The sequence below is a fragment of the Scyliorhinus torazame genome, chromosome 8 (assembly GCF_047496885.1).
Source record: "Scyliorhinus torazame isolate Kashiwa2021f chromosome 8, sScyTor2.1, whole genome shotgun sequence".
NCBI classification, from domain to species: domain Eukaryota; kingdom Metazoa; phylum Chordata; class Chondrichthyes; order Carcharhiniformes; family Scyliorhinidae; genus Scyliorhinus; species Scyliorhinus torazame.
This window is the reverse complement of record NC_092714.1, coordinates 116,131,565-116,148,275: the sequence shown is the minus strand read 5'-3', so window position 1 is coordinate 116,148,275 and position 16,711 is coordinate 116,131,565. Positions and strand designations below refer to the sequence as shown.

Genomic DNA, 16,711 nt, shown 5'->3' with positions numbered 1-16,711 from the left:
CCAGGGACTAAGCCCCCACGCCGGCAGGAAAAACAGCGGCAATGGCCCCGGCATCAACGGGCCCCCAAGGTGAGGAATTCTCACCTATCTCGGGGGCTAGGTGGGCGTTGGAGGGCTTGGCGCTGCTCCAGCCGGCGCCAAAGGGCCACCGTGATCTCATGCATGCGTGAAACCGCCAGCGTGATTTGGTGCATGCGCGGGGGTTCTCTTCTCCGCGCCGGCCATGGCGGAGCCCTACAGGGGTCGCGCGGAAGGAAGGAGTGCCCCCACAACACAGGCCCGCCTGCAGATCGGCGGGCCCCGATCGTGGGCTAGGCCACTGTGGGGGCACTCCCCGGGACCACCCCAGCCGACTTACCATCCAGGTCCCGCCGTGTGGGACCATACGTAACCCACGCCGGCGGGACTGGCCAAAAACGAACGGCCGCTCGGCCCATTGGGGCCCGGAGAATTGCTGGGGGGCCGCTGCCAACTGCTCCTGACCGGCGTGGCATGAACCCCGCCCGAAAAACTGCGCCAGAGAATACGGCCCCCGGCAGGGGGTTGGAGAATCCCGCCTAATGAATCTGTGGGAGCCAGACGGAGGCACAACTGGTCTCTTTTGAGGAATGGACATATGGAGCCGCCAGGTAAATATTATAGCTATAATGCTTCCCACTGCCCCTGTCTAAACTGCTCTTTAACTTCCAGACAGAGGTTCCTTTTCTGGGGTTGGGGGGGTCTGTGTGTGTGGGGGGGTGGGGTTTGTGTATGGGGTGGGTCTGTAGAGGGGGCTCCTTTAGGCAGGGAACACTGTGGAAGGGTCCCCCTATTACAGGGGTCCCTGTGAGAGGTCCCCCTATTAAAGCAGTCCGTGGGGGAGAGTCTATGTGGGGGGGGGGGGTTGAAGAATTCTAACAGTATGAGGACACTGGTCTTTGACCAGGGCGATGAGAGCCATGTGGAAGGAGTCTCCTTATGACGCTATTCTGCTTTCTGCACTACCCTCAAGATCTTAATTTGGAGGGTGATGTTCATTCCAGCGAGGTGACCTTTTAATCAGGATGATCCTAATACATGCAAATGGGGTTCCCGACATTGTTCGCCAGGAAAGTTGGCCTGCCTTGAAAGTTTATTGTTTACCCAGCTGTCGGGTAACAGATTTTTTTCCCTCCTGCTGAATGAAGTTCCCCAGTCCACCCGCTATGATTCCAGCTGTTGGCAGACCAAGAAGACTTTCTCCCATAAATTGGCTTTGGTTCCAATATTAAAGTTAAACCTATATTGCACATCCCTATCTACAAATATCAATTCATCAAGAAAACAATCAGATAGAAAGTTGGTCTCTTGCGTGTTCATCCAAATGGCACTTGAATCACGCTACATTTAAAAAGTCTCCAGCAACAATTGAATTGTTTAATTTTTAAAATTAGTTACGCAAAGTTTGTATGAAGCAATGACACAGCACAGGACGTGTACACTAAACTGCAACAACGTTGGCAATCAAAAGTAAAGCTCGGGATTAGCCCAGACATTGAAATCTGTGATCAAGAGCAAGTGAGGTCAAGAGACCGACTGTCCATGTGATTACAGTTTAGTTAGTGGACTGACACTCTATATAGGAATGTATAATACTTGGAGCCAAATCTTGGAACCAGAACCAATTTATTGTCTCCATTGCTGCATGTTTTGGTGCATTGAAATATGTAGTTAATTAAATCACCTATTCAACAGTTAATGAATGCATGCAAAATGTAATTTACCACCACTTAGTCCATGAATCAAATTGGGCCAAGAGCCTAATGAGAGTAATAGTTTCATATTCCATGATTAATGTGTATGATTACATTTTTGTACAGGAAATATTGAAGTTAAGACCTCAACTGTTTTACATTCATCTTATGTGCTATTCTCAGCTGAATGTGGGCAAACTCTATACTTGGGTCAGGTTAGAATGCTGCTCCTGAATCATAGCAAAAACAAAAAATGTGAGATAGTCTCTTTAGTTCAGTAGTTGAGGTCATCTTAAACAACAATTATGAGATTTTATGACAATACACCACATAATAACTTCCCTATTCTCCCAGTTTAGAGTTGAATTGTCATTCATTCTTTTGCAACTGATAAAATAGATTCATTTCTACACTAAAACCATATATATGACTAAACTTACTACAAGTGGAACAGAACTTGACTTTGGAATTGGCATTTTTCACAAATGCTGAGGCTATACAAGCTCAAACTCACCATGGATAAGGAAAACACCAGTATTGGTTCATAGCCCCAGCCAGCATTCTCGGCGGCAAGGGTGCACAAGCCTAGATTGCTGTTCATTGCATCAGTGTAAAATGACCAGTTCGAATAGAAAATGGGGCAAAGTGCTATCCTGCTACATCTCCACCCTCTTTTATCCTGACTTGATGCCTCTAAACGAATTTTCACTCATTAGCTCATGTTCAAACCCATCATAAAATCGGCATCCAGGGTTGCTGGAGAGATAGCAGCCAATCTAAGGAACTCAGCTGATATAACTGAGTCGCCGGAGAATCGGCGTCAATTGCGCCGGCGCGGTCGGGGGCCGAGTCCCGCCGGCGTCGTTCATGTGTGGTCCTACCCGGTGGGATCTCAGCGCTCTGACTGCAGGGGCTGGTGGGGAGGCGGGGGTGAGCCGACTCCGGGTGGGGGGGGGGGGGCCCTCCACGGTGGCCAGGCCCGCGATCAGGGGCACCGATCGGCGGGCGTGCTCATTCCAGGGGGGACCTATGTTCCTCCGCGCCAGGTCCCTGTAGTACTCCGCCATTTCGCCCAGGGGCCGGCACCGAGACGGCCATGGCGCGCATGCGCGGACCTGCGCCGGCCTTGGCGCGCATGTGCGGACCCGCGCCGGCTGTGTAGGGCCGGCTTTCGGCGCCGGAGCAGCACACAGCACCCCGGCGCCGTGCAAGCCCCCGAGGAAGGGAAGAATGACTGGGCTTGGAGGCCCGTTGACACTGGCATCGCTTGTGCCAGTTTTGACTTCGGCGTCAACCCTTGGCTGGGATTTCGGAGAAACCCAGCCCCGCATTTTGTAAGTTTTAAAAAAATAAATCTTTTTATTCTCCTCATTTTCATCAAGAAACAACCAAAGAAAAAACAAACAAAAACAAATGCAATAACAATCCCCCACACACAAGCCACCCCCTGTGCAATATACAGACCAAAACATCCACCCGTACATTCCTGGTTAAAAAACACAAATTAACAATCAATCCGTAAACAGTGTAACCAAAAACAACAGTACCGCCAAACCCCCCTCCCCCCGCTAATGTTCAATGGCAACCAATTCTCGGAAGTGTATAATAAACAGCCCCCATGAATTGCGAAACACTTCCTTCAGCTGAGGCTTCACCTTCCCGAGAGTCAAAGAAATTTAAGTAGCTCCCCCCGCCAAGCCATGTCACAGGGGGAGAAGCCGACCTCCACCACAACAGGACCCGCCTCCGGGCAATCAGCAAGACAAAGGTTAGCATGTTCCCCCGCACCCGTCTGCGCCCGAGCCAGCCTGACCTCCCGAAAAAGGCTTCTAGTTCCAAATTCACGAGCACTACCCCCGAGATGACAGTGAAAACCTCTCTCGAACAAACCACTCACATTCCACATAACTATCTTAACGGGGGTCTCTCACCCCCCCCCCCCCGCCCCCCCCCCTCCCCCCCCCGCCCCCGGCGCACATCCTATCCACCATCATCATAACTCCAGGCCCTGCCCACTGGGCTTGGCCCACCCGTCTCATTGTTACCATCGAGTCCCTCCCTCCTCACAGAATCCTCCCATCCACTTCCTCTCGAAAACACCTCACCCAGTATCGGTCCCCTCCCCCAACCTTTCACACCTCCTGGGCCCATCAAAACCTGTTCTACCAGGGTCCGATGTCTAACAGGCTCCGATGTCTACCAGGCTCCGATGGCTTTTTGTAAGTTATAGCACAATGGAAGGATGCCAGGCAGATGAGGCTGCACTGAAGTGCACTCTTCCCACCCATCAGAGACAGAGACTCTCCGACCTCAAATTGGCATAAGAAGCAATGCCTCTGGAGTCTTCATTTTACAAAGCAACTATCACTGAGCAGAAGAATGAGGTAAATGAAGGGGATTCTTTATCTTCGCATTACTGGTAAAGTAATCAATTTCTTGTACTGGACCCAGCTGCTGATGTATTAGTAGTTGGCATTTACATACTGTGTCGCATCCAGCCAAGCGTTTCCCACACTCAGCCAATGGAACGTGCCAGCCTGTATTAGATAATCGCGGTACATTGGCCAGCATTTTCCCATTTCTGCTGGTGGCAGGTCAGGTACCTTCATATGTGAACCATTCATATTAACATCTCACTCTGGTCCCTTTGGCACAGACCTTCTCATTTCCATGAAACTTTAAACTGAAGACAGCATCCCAAACAGCTAATGAGGCAGTGCTTGACCATAATATGTAATCTAGCACCAGTCTCTTTGCCCAAGGAATGTAATTTCCCTAATTAGCACCCAGTGTGGTCATAAACAAAGTTGCTTCCACCATATTTATCCTCCTGTTCCGTATGTATTTCCATACTTCAGCAGAACATTTGTTAATATAGATCTAACTTATGTTCCCCAACCCATTCGAATTTAGCTTAAACAGCAAACTTAAAAATGTACTTAAAGGCCTCAATGTGGCTGCCTAGCTCCCATAGTTTTGGTGCCATCTGTACTGTTGTGGTACCAAAATGGTGTCCCTGATGTGCACAAATTCTTCCAGGTGCAATTTTGGTTAGGTGTTAGCATGGATGTTAGAGCGTACATCAGAGGGATGCAGAGTAAGCAGATTGCAAACTCGAGTCAGTGAGTAACATTGATTTAATGTCTACACTGTCAGTTTTAACCTCGCTATTCCAGCTAATATCTTCTCTTCACAGACAAACCCATTCAGTGGCAGGAACAGTTCCACAGTAGTGCTGTTTAAAGGATAATCAACCATTTTCAGGTTAGTTCCTGATTGATTTTTAATGGCTCTAGTTGAGGTTATCGAAGTGCTGTACGTTTTTAGGGCAGTTTAAAGTTTATCATAGAATTTACAGTGCAGAAGGAGGCCATTCAGCCCATCGAGTCTGCACCGGCTCTTGGAAAGAGCACCCCACCCAAGGTCAACACCACCACCCTATCCCCATAACCCAGTAACCCCACCCAACACTAAGTGCAATTTTGGACACTAAGGGCAATTTATCATGGCCAATCCACCTAACCCGCACATCTTTGGACTGTGGGAGGAAACCGGAGCATCAAAGGAAACCCACGCACACACGGGGAGGATGTGCAGACTCCGCACAGACAGTGACCCAAGCCAGAATCGAACCTGGGACCCTGGAGCTGTGAAGCAATTGTGCTATCAACAAGGCTACCGTGCTGCCCCTTTGGAATTGTCAGGGAGTAATGCTACATATGGTGAAGACCTTAGTTCTGATTTCAAGGATTCTGGACAGACCACTTGCTTGACCCAGTCATGGGTTCAATTTCCATTTCCTGGGCCTGCAGCATGAAAGGAAGATTAGGCAGGGACAACACAAGAGATAAGACATCTGCTACAGAGGGACAAGAAGAGGGAGCGGGATTTTTAGCCGGAGGCCTTTTCCAGAGTATAGAGAGAGCATTTCTCTTACCTCTGCTTCAGCAAGGAACTCTGCATGAGACATTTCCATTTTACGAAGGACGTGATCACTGAAATATGCCACTCCGATCCAGCAGGCTGACATGCTAGGCAGGGACAGACTGTTGGTAAATGTTTGTCGAGGTGATGAAGTTCTTCACATTCGGATCCTTCTAGGCTGGAACAGGCGACATCTCTAATATCTCCCTGTTTGCCGTCCACTGCTGCATAAGGGAGTGACTGACGCTATTTTGCCAAGAGAGGAAATGTGGCATTGTCCAATTAGCTTATCTGTGCACAGTGCCCAAATGACTGCAGATACTGATCTTTGCAAGTGCCCCATCTAAATGCAGAGATGTACTGCAACAGCAAAGAGTTCCACTCACTGAATTGGTGTGTGACCTGTTAAGTAATGGTTTAAGAGACATTCCAATTAGTTGTCTCATTTATGTTAAGTGTCCAATAATTGACACTGATATGTAAAGAGGCTTCAGGTGGCCTTTGTGTCAGGTGATGTGAAGATAGAGTTTTGTGCAGAGTCTGTTAAAGTGAAATAAAGGTGTTTGTGAAAAGGAGCAGAAACTTTGACTCTTTATACAACAGCAGCTAAATGTCTAACAAATGGTAGCAGAGGATGGTTGCTGTGCAAATGAGAAGGGTTGAAAGATATAACTTTTACAGAACAAACCAAGGAGTGAGTGAGAAGAAAAAAAAAAGATATATGGCTGAACCTCGGATAAAGATGGCCGGATATGACTAAACCCCCTTATTTTCGGAAAAGGGATCATACGACCAATGGAGAAGTGCAGTAGTTATGTGGACTAAAGGTAACTGCCTTGGGAAAGAGAAAACAAAGTATGGCATTGGCTCTTTCCCTACCTTATGACAGTAAAATCCAAAGCATAGTGTTTTTTGAGCTGGAATTGTAAGTGTTAGACTCAGAAGAAGGTCTGGAGACTCTATTACATTATATGGATAAGATTTATAAAAAGGATGACTTGTCAAGTGCATATGAAGCATGGTCAGATGTTGATAGGTTCTGGAAAATAGAGGAATTCTCCATGGAAGACTATATAATGGAATTTGGCAGACTACATATAAGGTTGCAGAAACACAACCTGGAATTTCCACAGTCTGTGTTGGCCATTAAATTATTTGACTGTGCTAGAGTGAGCAACATGGATAGGCTCCTGGTTTTGCCAGGAGTTATGTTTGCGGATAACGATACCTTATTCGATCAGATGACAGAAGCTTTAAAAAGGCTCTGATGACCCAAATAGGTCAGTCTGCAATAAAGCAGAATATGGAAGATACACTACTAACAGGATGGCGAAATAGCACAGCTACAAACAGGTTACAAGACTATAGAAGGAGATCGGGACCCGGAAATTATGAAGACAGAAACCCAGTTAGAACCGACAATAGGAAGATGAACCTCAGAAATGCCCGAGGTATGATAATTTGATGTTTTTGATGTGACTCTCAATACCATTATGCTTTCAACAGTCCAACACATTATAATAGAGTGTTTGAAGCAACACATGACAGGGAAGAGTCAGAAGCAGAAAAAGATATTGACCAGAAAGAAGGCATTGTCCTATTAACAAGCAGTTTTACGCCAGTAATGAGGGTGTTGGTTGCAGAATCCTTCAATTGTGCGTATTGGACAGTGGCTGCACATCTACTGTGTGTGGAATTGACTGGTTAAAGTGTTACCTGGACTCCTTGAATGCTGAAAATCGTAACAAGGTTAAGGAATTTGAAAGTTCCACAAGTTTCAGGTTTGGGGATGATAATACTCTGAAGTCGTGAAAAGAGTGGTGATCCCTTGCAATATTGCCGGAGTGAATCATTTCATTAGCACGGATATTGTATCAAGTGAGATACCTTTACTTCTGAGCAGACCGTCGATGAAGAAAGCACACATGTAACTGGATATGGAACAGGATAAGGCAACAGTTTTTGGAAAGACGGTGGACTTACAATTTACACAATCGGGACACTATTGCATTCCATTACTGACAAATAATATTTCAAGTACAGTTGTTAAGGATGTGTTAATGGCAGTTGAAAATGGGACTTTCGCTGATAAAAAGCTTGTTGTATTAAAACTGCATCGGAAATTTGCGCATCCGTCTCCTCAGAGGCTGAAAAATTTATTAAAGGTTGCAGGGGTAAGGGATGAAGACTATACTAAACTGATAGAACAGGTGATCGCTGTGAAGTTTGTAGGAAGTACAGAAGGACACCAGCACGACCAACATAGTAACCCTACCTTTGGCCAGGGATTTTAACAACATTGTGGCCATGGACCTTAAGATCTGGGATAAAGCCAATAATATATTTATTTTGAACTTTGTAGATTTAGCAACCTGATTTAGTCAATCAACAATACTACAAAGTAAAGAAAAGAGAGTAATTTTGGATCAAATCATGGAAAAATGGATAGGGACAGGAATGGGCACACCGGTAAAATTCCTAACGGACAATGGGGGGGAATTTGCTAATGATGAGTTTAGGGATATGTGTGAAAACGTGAATATCACAGTTATGAATACGGCTGCGGAAAGCCCATGTAGTAATGGTGTGTGTGAAAGAAACCATGCGGTAATGGATGACATGCTCCAGGAACATTTTGGCAGATAGACCAAACTACAAGCTAAATTCAGCTTTAGAATGGGCGGTACATGCAAAGAATTCATTGCAGATGATTGGGGGCTATAGTCCCTATCAATTTTTGGTAGAAATCCTAAAATTCCGTCCATTTTAGATGACCAGCCTCCAGCTTGGTTAGGGACTACAATTAGCTGTGCCTTTGTTGAGCATCTAAATGCATTACATAGCAGTAAAAAAGCTTTTTTGGAAGCAGAAGTCTCTGAAAGAATTCGCAGAGCTTTAAGACATAATGTACGGCCATCAGATACTGTTTCTCAGCAAGGAGACAGGGAAGGCCACTGGAAAGCTTAAACATTGGTTGAATGAACAGCATTCAGGGGAGGGAGTCAAGACAATGGATTGGGAATGCTAAGTTCAAAAATGGAGGTCGCAGAAGTGTAGAGCCAGTTCAGATAGTACATCGGATAGTGAACAGGTCCGCAGGAAAAGGTCGAGAACTATTGAAACGACATCCCACAGCAGAAGGGAAAGATCAAGCAGTAGCAGTACAGAACGAGATACCAGGCGGGAGAGGGGACGTAGTTTATCAAAATCTCGGAACATGAGTAAGACTACGAATAATAATAGGAGTAGAAGCCCACATGCTCGTGAGATTTTGGTGGCTTCCAATAAATTAGATGAAAAAGTTATCAAAGATGCCAAACAGCAAGAATTGCATAGTTGGAGTGAATTTGGGGTATACACGGATGTACTGGATAGGGGACAAAGAGCTCTATCCCACAGAAGATCAGGATTTAAGGGTAGATTCACCTACGGCAGGAAAGGTTATTTTAAAGATCATCTTGGCTCTATTAGCCACAAAGGCTTGGGAATGCAAATCTATGGATATAAAAGCTGCCTTTTTGCAGGGCATCAGCTCCAGAGAGACATTTTTCTCTGTCCTCCTAAATGAATGAAAATCACTTATTGTCACAAGTAGGCTTCAAATTAAGTTACTGTAAAAAGCCCCTAGTCGCCACATTCCAGCACCTGTTCAGGGAGGCTGGTACGGGAATTGAACCGTGCTGCTGGCCTGCCTTGGTCTGCTTTCAAAGCCAGTGATTTAGCCCTGGGCTAACCAGTCCCTTAGCTAACCAGCTAAGACAGAAAAGGTACTCTGGAAGTTGAACAAATGTGTATATGGATTGAATGATGCGTCTGGAATCTGGTATGTTTCTTTTTGTTAAAGTTAGGCTGTTGCCAGTTGAAAGCAGATCCTGCAATGTTTTACTGGCACGATAAAGGAAATCTTTCTGGCATCTTTATGATGCATGTCGATGATTTTTTGTGGGGTGGGACTTGTGATTTCAAAGCTATTGTAATCTCTGGTTTGAGGAAAGAATTCCGGGTTGGAAGTCAGGCTTCCGGTGCATTTAAATATATTGGACTGGAAATCAGTCAGATTAAGTTAGGGGCAACTTTACGTCAGCAATCGTATTTGGAAAGCATCAGCCCAATAGCAATTAGTCATGGCCAGGTTTCACAAAAAGACACAATGGTTTCAAAGATGGAAAAAGAGCAACTGCGAAGTTTAATTAGGCAACTGAATTGGTTAGGTAGACAGACTAGACCGGACGTGAGTTTTGTGGTCTTAGGGTTGAGTACAAAAATGAATGATCCCAAAGTGGAAGACATAATAAGAGCAAATAAAGCGTTGGTCAAACTAAAAATGCAGGAGTGTGTTTTGAGGATCCCGGTTTTAGGTGACCGTAGGCACTTGAAACTCATAGTTTATAATGATGCGTCCTATGCAAATTTATGTGATGGGGTTTCAAGCGCAGGAGATTTTATAATTTTCCTTTTGAGGAACAATGATAAATGTTGCCCTCTTGTGTGGGAAACAAAAGAAAATAAGGAGAGTGATCAAAAGCACTTTGGCTGCTGAGATGTTAAGCCATGTAGAGGCGGTGGATATGGCGTTTTATATATCTCAGATATTGACAGAAATTTTGGGATTCGGTGATTTGGGTAATATATCTATTGAATGTCACATTGACAATAAATCTCTGTGGGAAAATGTGGACTTTACAAAATGTGTCAATGAAAAAAGGTTAAGGATAGGCATCGTAAGTTTGAAGCAGATGTTGGACAGAGGGGAGATAGCAAAAATTAAATGGGTTGACAGTAGCTATCAATTGTCAGACTGTTTTACAAAAAGAGGGGCTAGCTCACAGAAACTTTTGGATATTGTTAATGAAGGGCACCTGTTACTGTGACTGTTTTTTTTTCTTTGTGTTGTTTCAAGTTCAAAATGGCATCTGCACTCTGCACGCACTTCGGGAATGGGCTGCATTGGATGCCATTTTAGATATGTCATTAACATAGGTGCTTGGAATGTGTTTCATAAGTAAGCAAAGTAGATGGATCTTGATCTGAGTGTGTAACATTGATTTCACTCCAGCTCCAGTGAATGCCCTCTCTTAATCCTGCACGGTTGCATACACATTTAACAACAGGAAGGACACCCCATCGCCACCAGCGTCATTTAAAGACAACCTAGTTAGTTGCCGTTTTGGTATCTACTAGACGCGGAAGATTTAGTAGAAGGGCCTGTAGGCTGTATTGCAACGTAAAGTTGCTGATGTCTACATCGAATAGGTGTGATGTGGTGAAGGTCATGTTCCTAACTTCAAGTGTTATGTTCAGACCACTTGCTCCCAGTCGTAGCTGCAGTAGTTTCTATTCCCTTTTTTCCTGTACCATGACAGGGAAGGATGAGTAGGGGTGACACAGAATAGGATAAGCTTCTTACAGAGGGAGGAAGAGGGCAGGAGATGAGTATTGTGTCGCCGATCATAACTACCAGGATCTTCAGGGAGCAATTTTCCGACATCAATCTAAGCCAGGAACAGTGTGTGACATCTCTGTTTCACGAAGGAGGTGCTCAGTGAAACATTACTGAAAGACCTGCAGCCTTGGAGCAGGGCAAGGAAAGCATTGCCAATGGCTGTAATGGTGATTGTGGCCGCAAACTCCATCTCAATGAAGTCCTTTTAGATTTGAGCAGGCAACATCTCAATGCATCTGACAGTTCATCATCCACTGTCACTGCCACTCTGTACGCAATCATAGAATGTTGATGGCACGGAAGGCGTTCACTGGCCTATTGTGTCTGCCCTGCTGAAATTGCGGCCACCCAGCCTGATCCCACTTTTCAGTATGATTGACCGATTATCGGCACAGATTGTGATGGGTCGCACACTGTTTCAACTAACTGGTCACAGGGCTAAATCGCTGGCTTTGAAAGCAGACCAAGGCACCCAGCAACACGGTCCGATTCCCGTAACAGCCTCCCCGAACAGGCGCCGGAACGTGGCGACTAGGGGCTTCTCACAGTAACTTCATTGAAGCCTACTTGTGACAATAAGCGATTTTCATTTTCATTCATTCATTTTCATTCTTTCAGAGGGTTGGTGCTGGCTCAATGGGCTGAATAGCTTCTTTCTGCACTGTAGGGATTCTATGGATGTTTTATTAGTATTAATATGAATATGAATAAAAAATATTCATTGTTTTTTTGAAGAAATAATAATGCTGGTGGATATGTCTCATGTTTTGTGGCTGATATTCCATGCCAAAAGAAATCTGAAATGGATGCATTGTAAACAGCGAATGATCCATTGCTGACCAATAAAAAAGAAAGCTTTTATTAAAGACATTTTTCACGGGAGCTTTTTCTTTAAGTCTATATCCACACTCAAAAATATTTTCCAATGTGCATATAGTGACTGCCAACAGCAGTGATTCGTTTCGTAATAATACCTGTAAACTGTATTTCATTGTGTGTGCGTATGTGTGTGCGTGTGTTTAAAGCCTGAACTATTCACTAATTGAAGGTTTATAGCTCTTAACCGTGCTCACTTAAAATGGAGGAAACATTAAGGGATAGCAGACTCATCTACAACTGACACATTGAGCTCTTAATTTCAAACCAAATAACCTCCCTCGCTACTTGTTCCATCCCGGCTGACATGTGAGAGACAGGAAACTATTCCCATTCCTGGTTCTGCACTCAAACCATTGCTGAAAGATGATTTCCCCGATGCCTCTGACAGTCACACACATCGGCCCTACCTTGCAACTTGTTAAGTGGATCAGAGACTCTCACCTGGGAAATCCATGGTTTCCTAGGGGTCCTTGTGATCATCACCCAGCACCTGCTCTCATCATGGATTGGCAGCGATGCCCTTTTTTATTTCACTCTTATATTTTAAAAGGATGGCATTACGGGAAGACAACTCAGAGTAACCAATAAAGATCGAGAGCAGAAGTCAGGAGTATCACAACTTTCTACAATGTCACTCGCCTGTCAGCTCACGCAGGCTGAGTCCAGGTTGTTGGCAGTGCAGCTGCAACATTCCTGTAAGGCCATGCACGAGTGGTCAGGACCTGACATGGAACATACATCAAGCGGCAAAAGCGGATGAATTCATCGCTGCGTAAAGTGCCTAATGACACACGTGGGAATTGATCCAGCTGATGGCAACTACAGGCAGGATTGTGGCAGGGACCACTGTTAGACAGACCTGCTGTAATGTTGTGTGCTGTTGTGTCTATTTTGATGCCTGTTATTGTTTAAAAAAAGATTTAAATGTAATGACTGGTTGAAGTCAAACTGGATAAACACTGAAATATTTCCTTATGTGACAGCTTTGGAAATTGTTTATTTTGCTGCTGTAAAACTGGCCCAGGATATCTGGGCCTCCTGTCTGGTCCAATTCAACAGCTGGTCACAAATTTTTCAGCGATTTAAAAATTAACAAACCACTTTGGGAATTTGGATACTTTCTCCTGACTTTAAAAAAAAACTGCTGTCGAGCATTTATCAATAATTTTGGAGACACTCCATGTGGGAATTGATCCAGCTGCTGGCAACTACATGCAGGATTATACCATACTCTTGGTGAATGAGATGGTTTTTCCCTTCATTTCCTACTGTTCCAATGTGGTACAGCCTCTGCACCTTTAGCAGATGTGGTAAACCACTGTGTTCTTATGTTAAGGGTTGTACGGTAGAACCTGCACTAGAGGTTCACCTGGGCCCCTGCATGCTAGCTCCGCCCAGGAGCCGGGTTATAAATATGCATGGCCTCCAACTCGCAGCCATTTCGTCAGCTGCTGTAGGAGGCCACACAACTGATACTAATAAAGCCTCAGTTTGAATTCAACTTCGTCTCCAGCCAAATTGATCGTGCCTCAATTTATTAGTATCTGATTCAGAAGATGGACCTCCGGATTAAACCAGATCGACTGCAGCTGGATCCACCCGCAAGCGATGCCAGAAAGGACTTCCAGCACTCGCGAGCTTGTTTCGAAGCGTATATCAACGCGGTGCTGACCCCTGTTCCAGAGGCTCAGAAGATTCAAATATTGTACTCCAGACACAGCTCCAAAGTCTTCCCGCTGATCCAGGATGCGCCCAATTACGCTGATGCCATGACTCGACTCAAAGACAATTAAGAGCAGAAGACGAACACGCTCTTCGCCAGACACGCGCTCGCAACGCGTACTCACCTACCTAGTGTCACTCGAGGACTTCTGGAGGGCCCTGATCCCACTAGTGCGGGACTGTGACTGCCAGGACGTTACAGCTAAGGAGCATTCGGATCTCCTTATGTGGGATGCTTTTGTAACTGGGATTGGGTCTGATGTTATCAGGCAGCGGCTCCTAGAAGGGGCCACATACGGCCTCGCAGAGACTAAAACACTAGCGCTTTCCATGACGGTCGCCCTGCGCAAAGTCCAGTCCTACGCCCCCAACCGCGCGGCCCACTCCTCCTACGTTTCATGGGCCCCAAAGGCAGCCGCCCCAGCGGGGGCGCTACCCACCCAGTACGCCTGCGCTACACGCCAGCCAGTGATCTTCGGGGGGCCCAGATGCTATTTTTGCAGCCTGCAAAAACACCCCCGCCAACGCTGCCCGGCCCACGCTGCCCTTTGTAAGGCCTGCGGGAAGAAGGGCCACTACGCAGCGGTGTGCCAGGCCCACTCAGCGGCAGCGGTCGCCCCCCCCCACCGCCAGTCACGGACAATGGGTGCCGCTATCCTCCCCTCCTCCCCAGGCCATGTGCGAGCAATGGGCGCCGCCATTTCTCCCCCGCACAACACGTGCGTTTCATGGATGCCGCCATCTTGCTCCACCCCCGCAACTTGGGTTCCGTGGTCACCGCCATTTTGTGATCCCCAGGACCTCTGGGCACCACCACCTTGTCCACCCCACAGCACATGGAGACCAATGGCGTTTCAGGACCCCAACTCAACGGCTGCCTCACTATCCAACGATCAACCACGACTCACATCCATGGCAATCGACCAGTCCCGACCACATAATCTGACCAATGCATCCACCAGCGTGAAAGTCAACGGCCATGTGACCTTCTGCCTACTGGACTCCGGGAGCACCAAGAGCTTTGTACATCCAAATACGGAAGTCCACATCGAGGGTATCGCTCCCAACTTGGCTCACAGCTCCAGGAACCGTGCTTCTCCGTAAACATGTGCAGCTCCACAAGGCGGATCCATTGGTGGAAAGGGTGCACCTGCTCCATGCAAACCCACAGTACGCCTACGTGGTGTTCCCCGTCTCCCTCAGGGACCTGGCACCAGCAGGTTCCACCCCCACACCATCCCCACCCCCCGGCTCCACCCTCCCCTTCGCCGCCCCCATCACCCCCCCCCCCGAGGACTGTCCGTCCTCCCCCTGCCCACCCCCGTTGATGAAGATGATTTTGGCACACTCCCAGAGTCAACTTCGACCACGACAGCACCAACATCGCCGGCTCCACTTCGTCGATCCCAGAGGACGATCAAGGCGCCGGACCGGCCCACCGGATGACCAGAGACATTTTTTTTAACTGTTCTGTAAATATTAAAGATTGCTAATTGTATATAGTTATCCACCACCCCCGCCGGACTCAATTTTAACAGGGGGTGAATGTGGTAAACCACTGTGTTCTTATATTAAGGGTTGTACGGTAGAACCTGCACTACAGGTTCACCTGGGCCCCTGCTGCTAGCTCCACCCAGGAGCTAGGTTATAAATATGCGTGGCCTCCAGCTCACAGCCATTTTGTCAGCTGCTGTGGGAGGCCACACATCTGATACTAGCAAAGCCTCAGTTTAAATTCAACTTCGTCGCCAGCCAAATTGATCATGCCTCAGCAGATAGTAGAGCCAAGCTGCTGAGATCTGAATGCTAAGGTGCTGTTGGCTGATGTGCTCTCTGATTTTGAGCTCATACATGTGATGGGTTCATGCGCCTGCCACAAGATCGCCATGGACGGGGACCATGTAAAGGTCCGTTGACCTCGGACGTGAATTTCCGGTCGGAGGGTGGGCATGGCTGAGCAATCCCACCCTGAGAGTGCAGGCCTTGGACGTTCAACTTGTGGTGAATGTATTGCTGTAACAATTCACCATGTGCATATCTGTATTACGCTGTTGCCCATGTGGGCTCCACCTATGGACCATTGTAAGGTATTATCTATGATGTAGCATATTGGGGCCTGTGTGGGCTCCGCCCCTGGCTCCACCCATTGAGGGGAGGTATAAAGAGCAGTCGCCCTGTAGGCCGCTCCCACGAACGGATCAGTCGCAGGCAGGCACTGTTCTAGTTGATTAAAGCCACAGTTTACTTTGACTCCTGATTTCATGTGAATTGATGGTCGCATCAATTTAATCAACTACAACGTCACTATGGAATCGGCCCTCAAACCTGGCCGACTGGAACTCGATCCGCAGACTGTGGAGGCGAAATAGATTTTTTCGCACTGGCTCTGCTGTTTCAAGGCCTACCTCGCCGCCTCCTCCTCACCTTCCGTCACCGACAAACAGAAGCTGAGTCTCCTCCACGCACAGGTGAGCCAGCGAATTTCTGTTCAACTCGAGGAAGCCTCCACCTACGCAGACGCCCTCGCGATGCTAGAGCGCCTCTACGTAAGGCCCGTGAACGAGGTATACGCGCGGCATCTCCTCACCACTCGCCGCCAGCGTCCCGGGAAATCGCTGGAAGAGTACCTACATGACCTCAAAGTCCTTGCACGAAGCTGCAATTACCAGGCCGTTACAGCCACTCAACATATGGACCTTGCCATCCGGGACACCTACGTGGCTGGAGTCAGGTCCAACTACGTGAGACAGCGCCTACTCGAAAAGGGTGCCCTAGACCTGGAAGAGACGGTAAAATTAGCTCTCTGGAAGCAGCGTTCCAAAGCATAAACGTGTTCCCGTCCGATCACGCGACCCCCTCATGGACCCCCGACCAAAGAATACCCCAGGCATGTGCCGCGCGGCTGCTCACCCACCATGGGGGAGCTACCCTGTTATTTCTGCGGTCAGCCTCAACACCCCCGGCAGTGCTGCCCAGCCCGGAACGCGAACTGCAGCGACTGCGGGAGAAAAGGACATTTTGCTAAAGTTTG

At 47.2% G+C, this 16,711-nt stretch overlaps 1 long non-coding RNA gene across 1 annotated transcript in view; it reads left to right on the top strand.

Annotated features, from left to right (window-relative positions):
• Positions 1-3,806: 3,806 nt before the first annotated feature.
• Positions 3,807-16,711, top strand: part of LOC140428060 (uncharacterized) — a 76,761-nt gene continuing 63,856 nt past the window's right edge. The window contains exons 1-2 of the long non-coding RNA XR_011948687.1: positions 3,807-4,096; positions 4,909-4,976. This is a non-coding gene — a long non-coding RNA (uncharacterized lncRNA). The remainder of the gene's footprint in view (positions 4,097-4,908; positions 4,977-16,711) is intronic.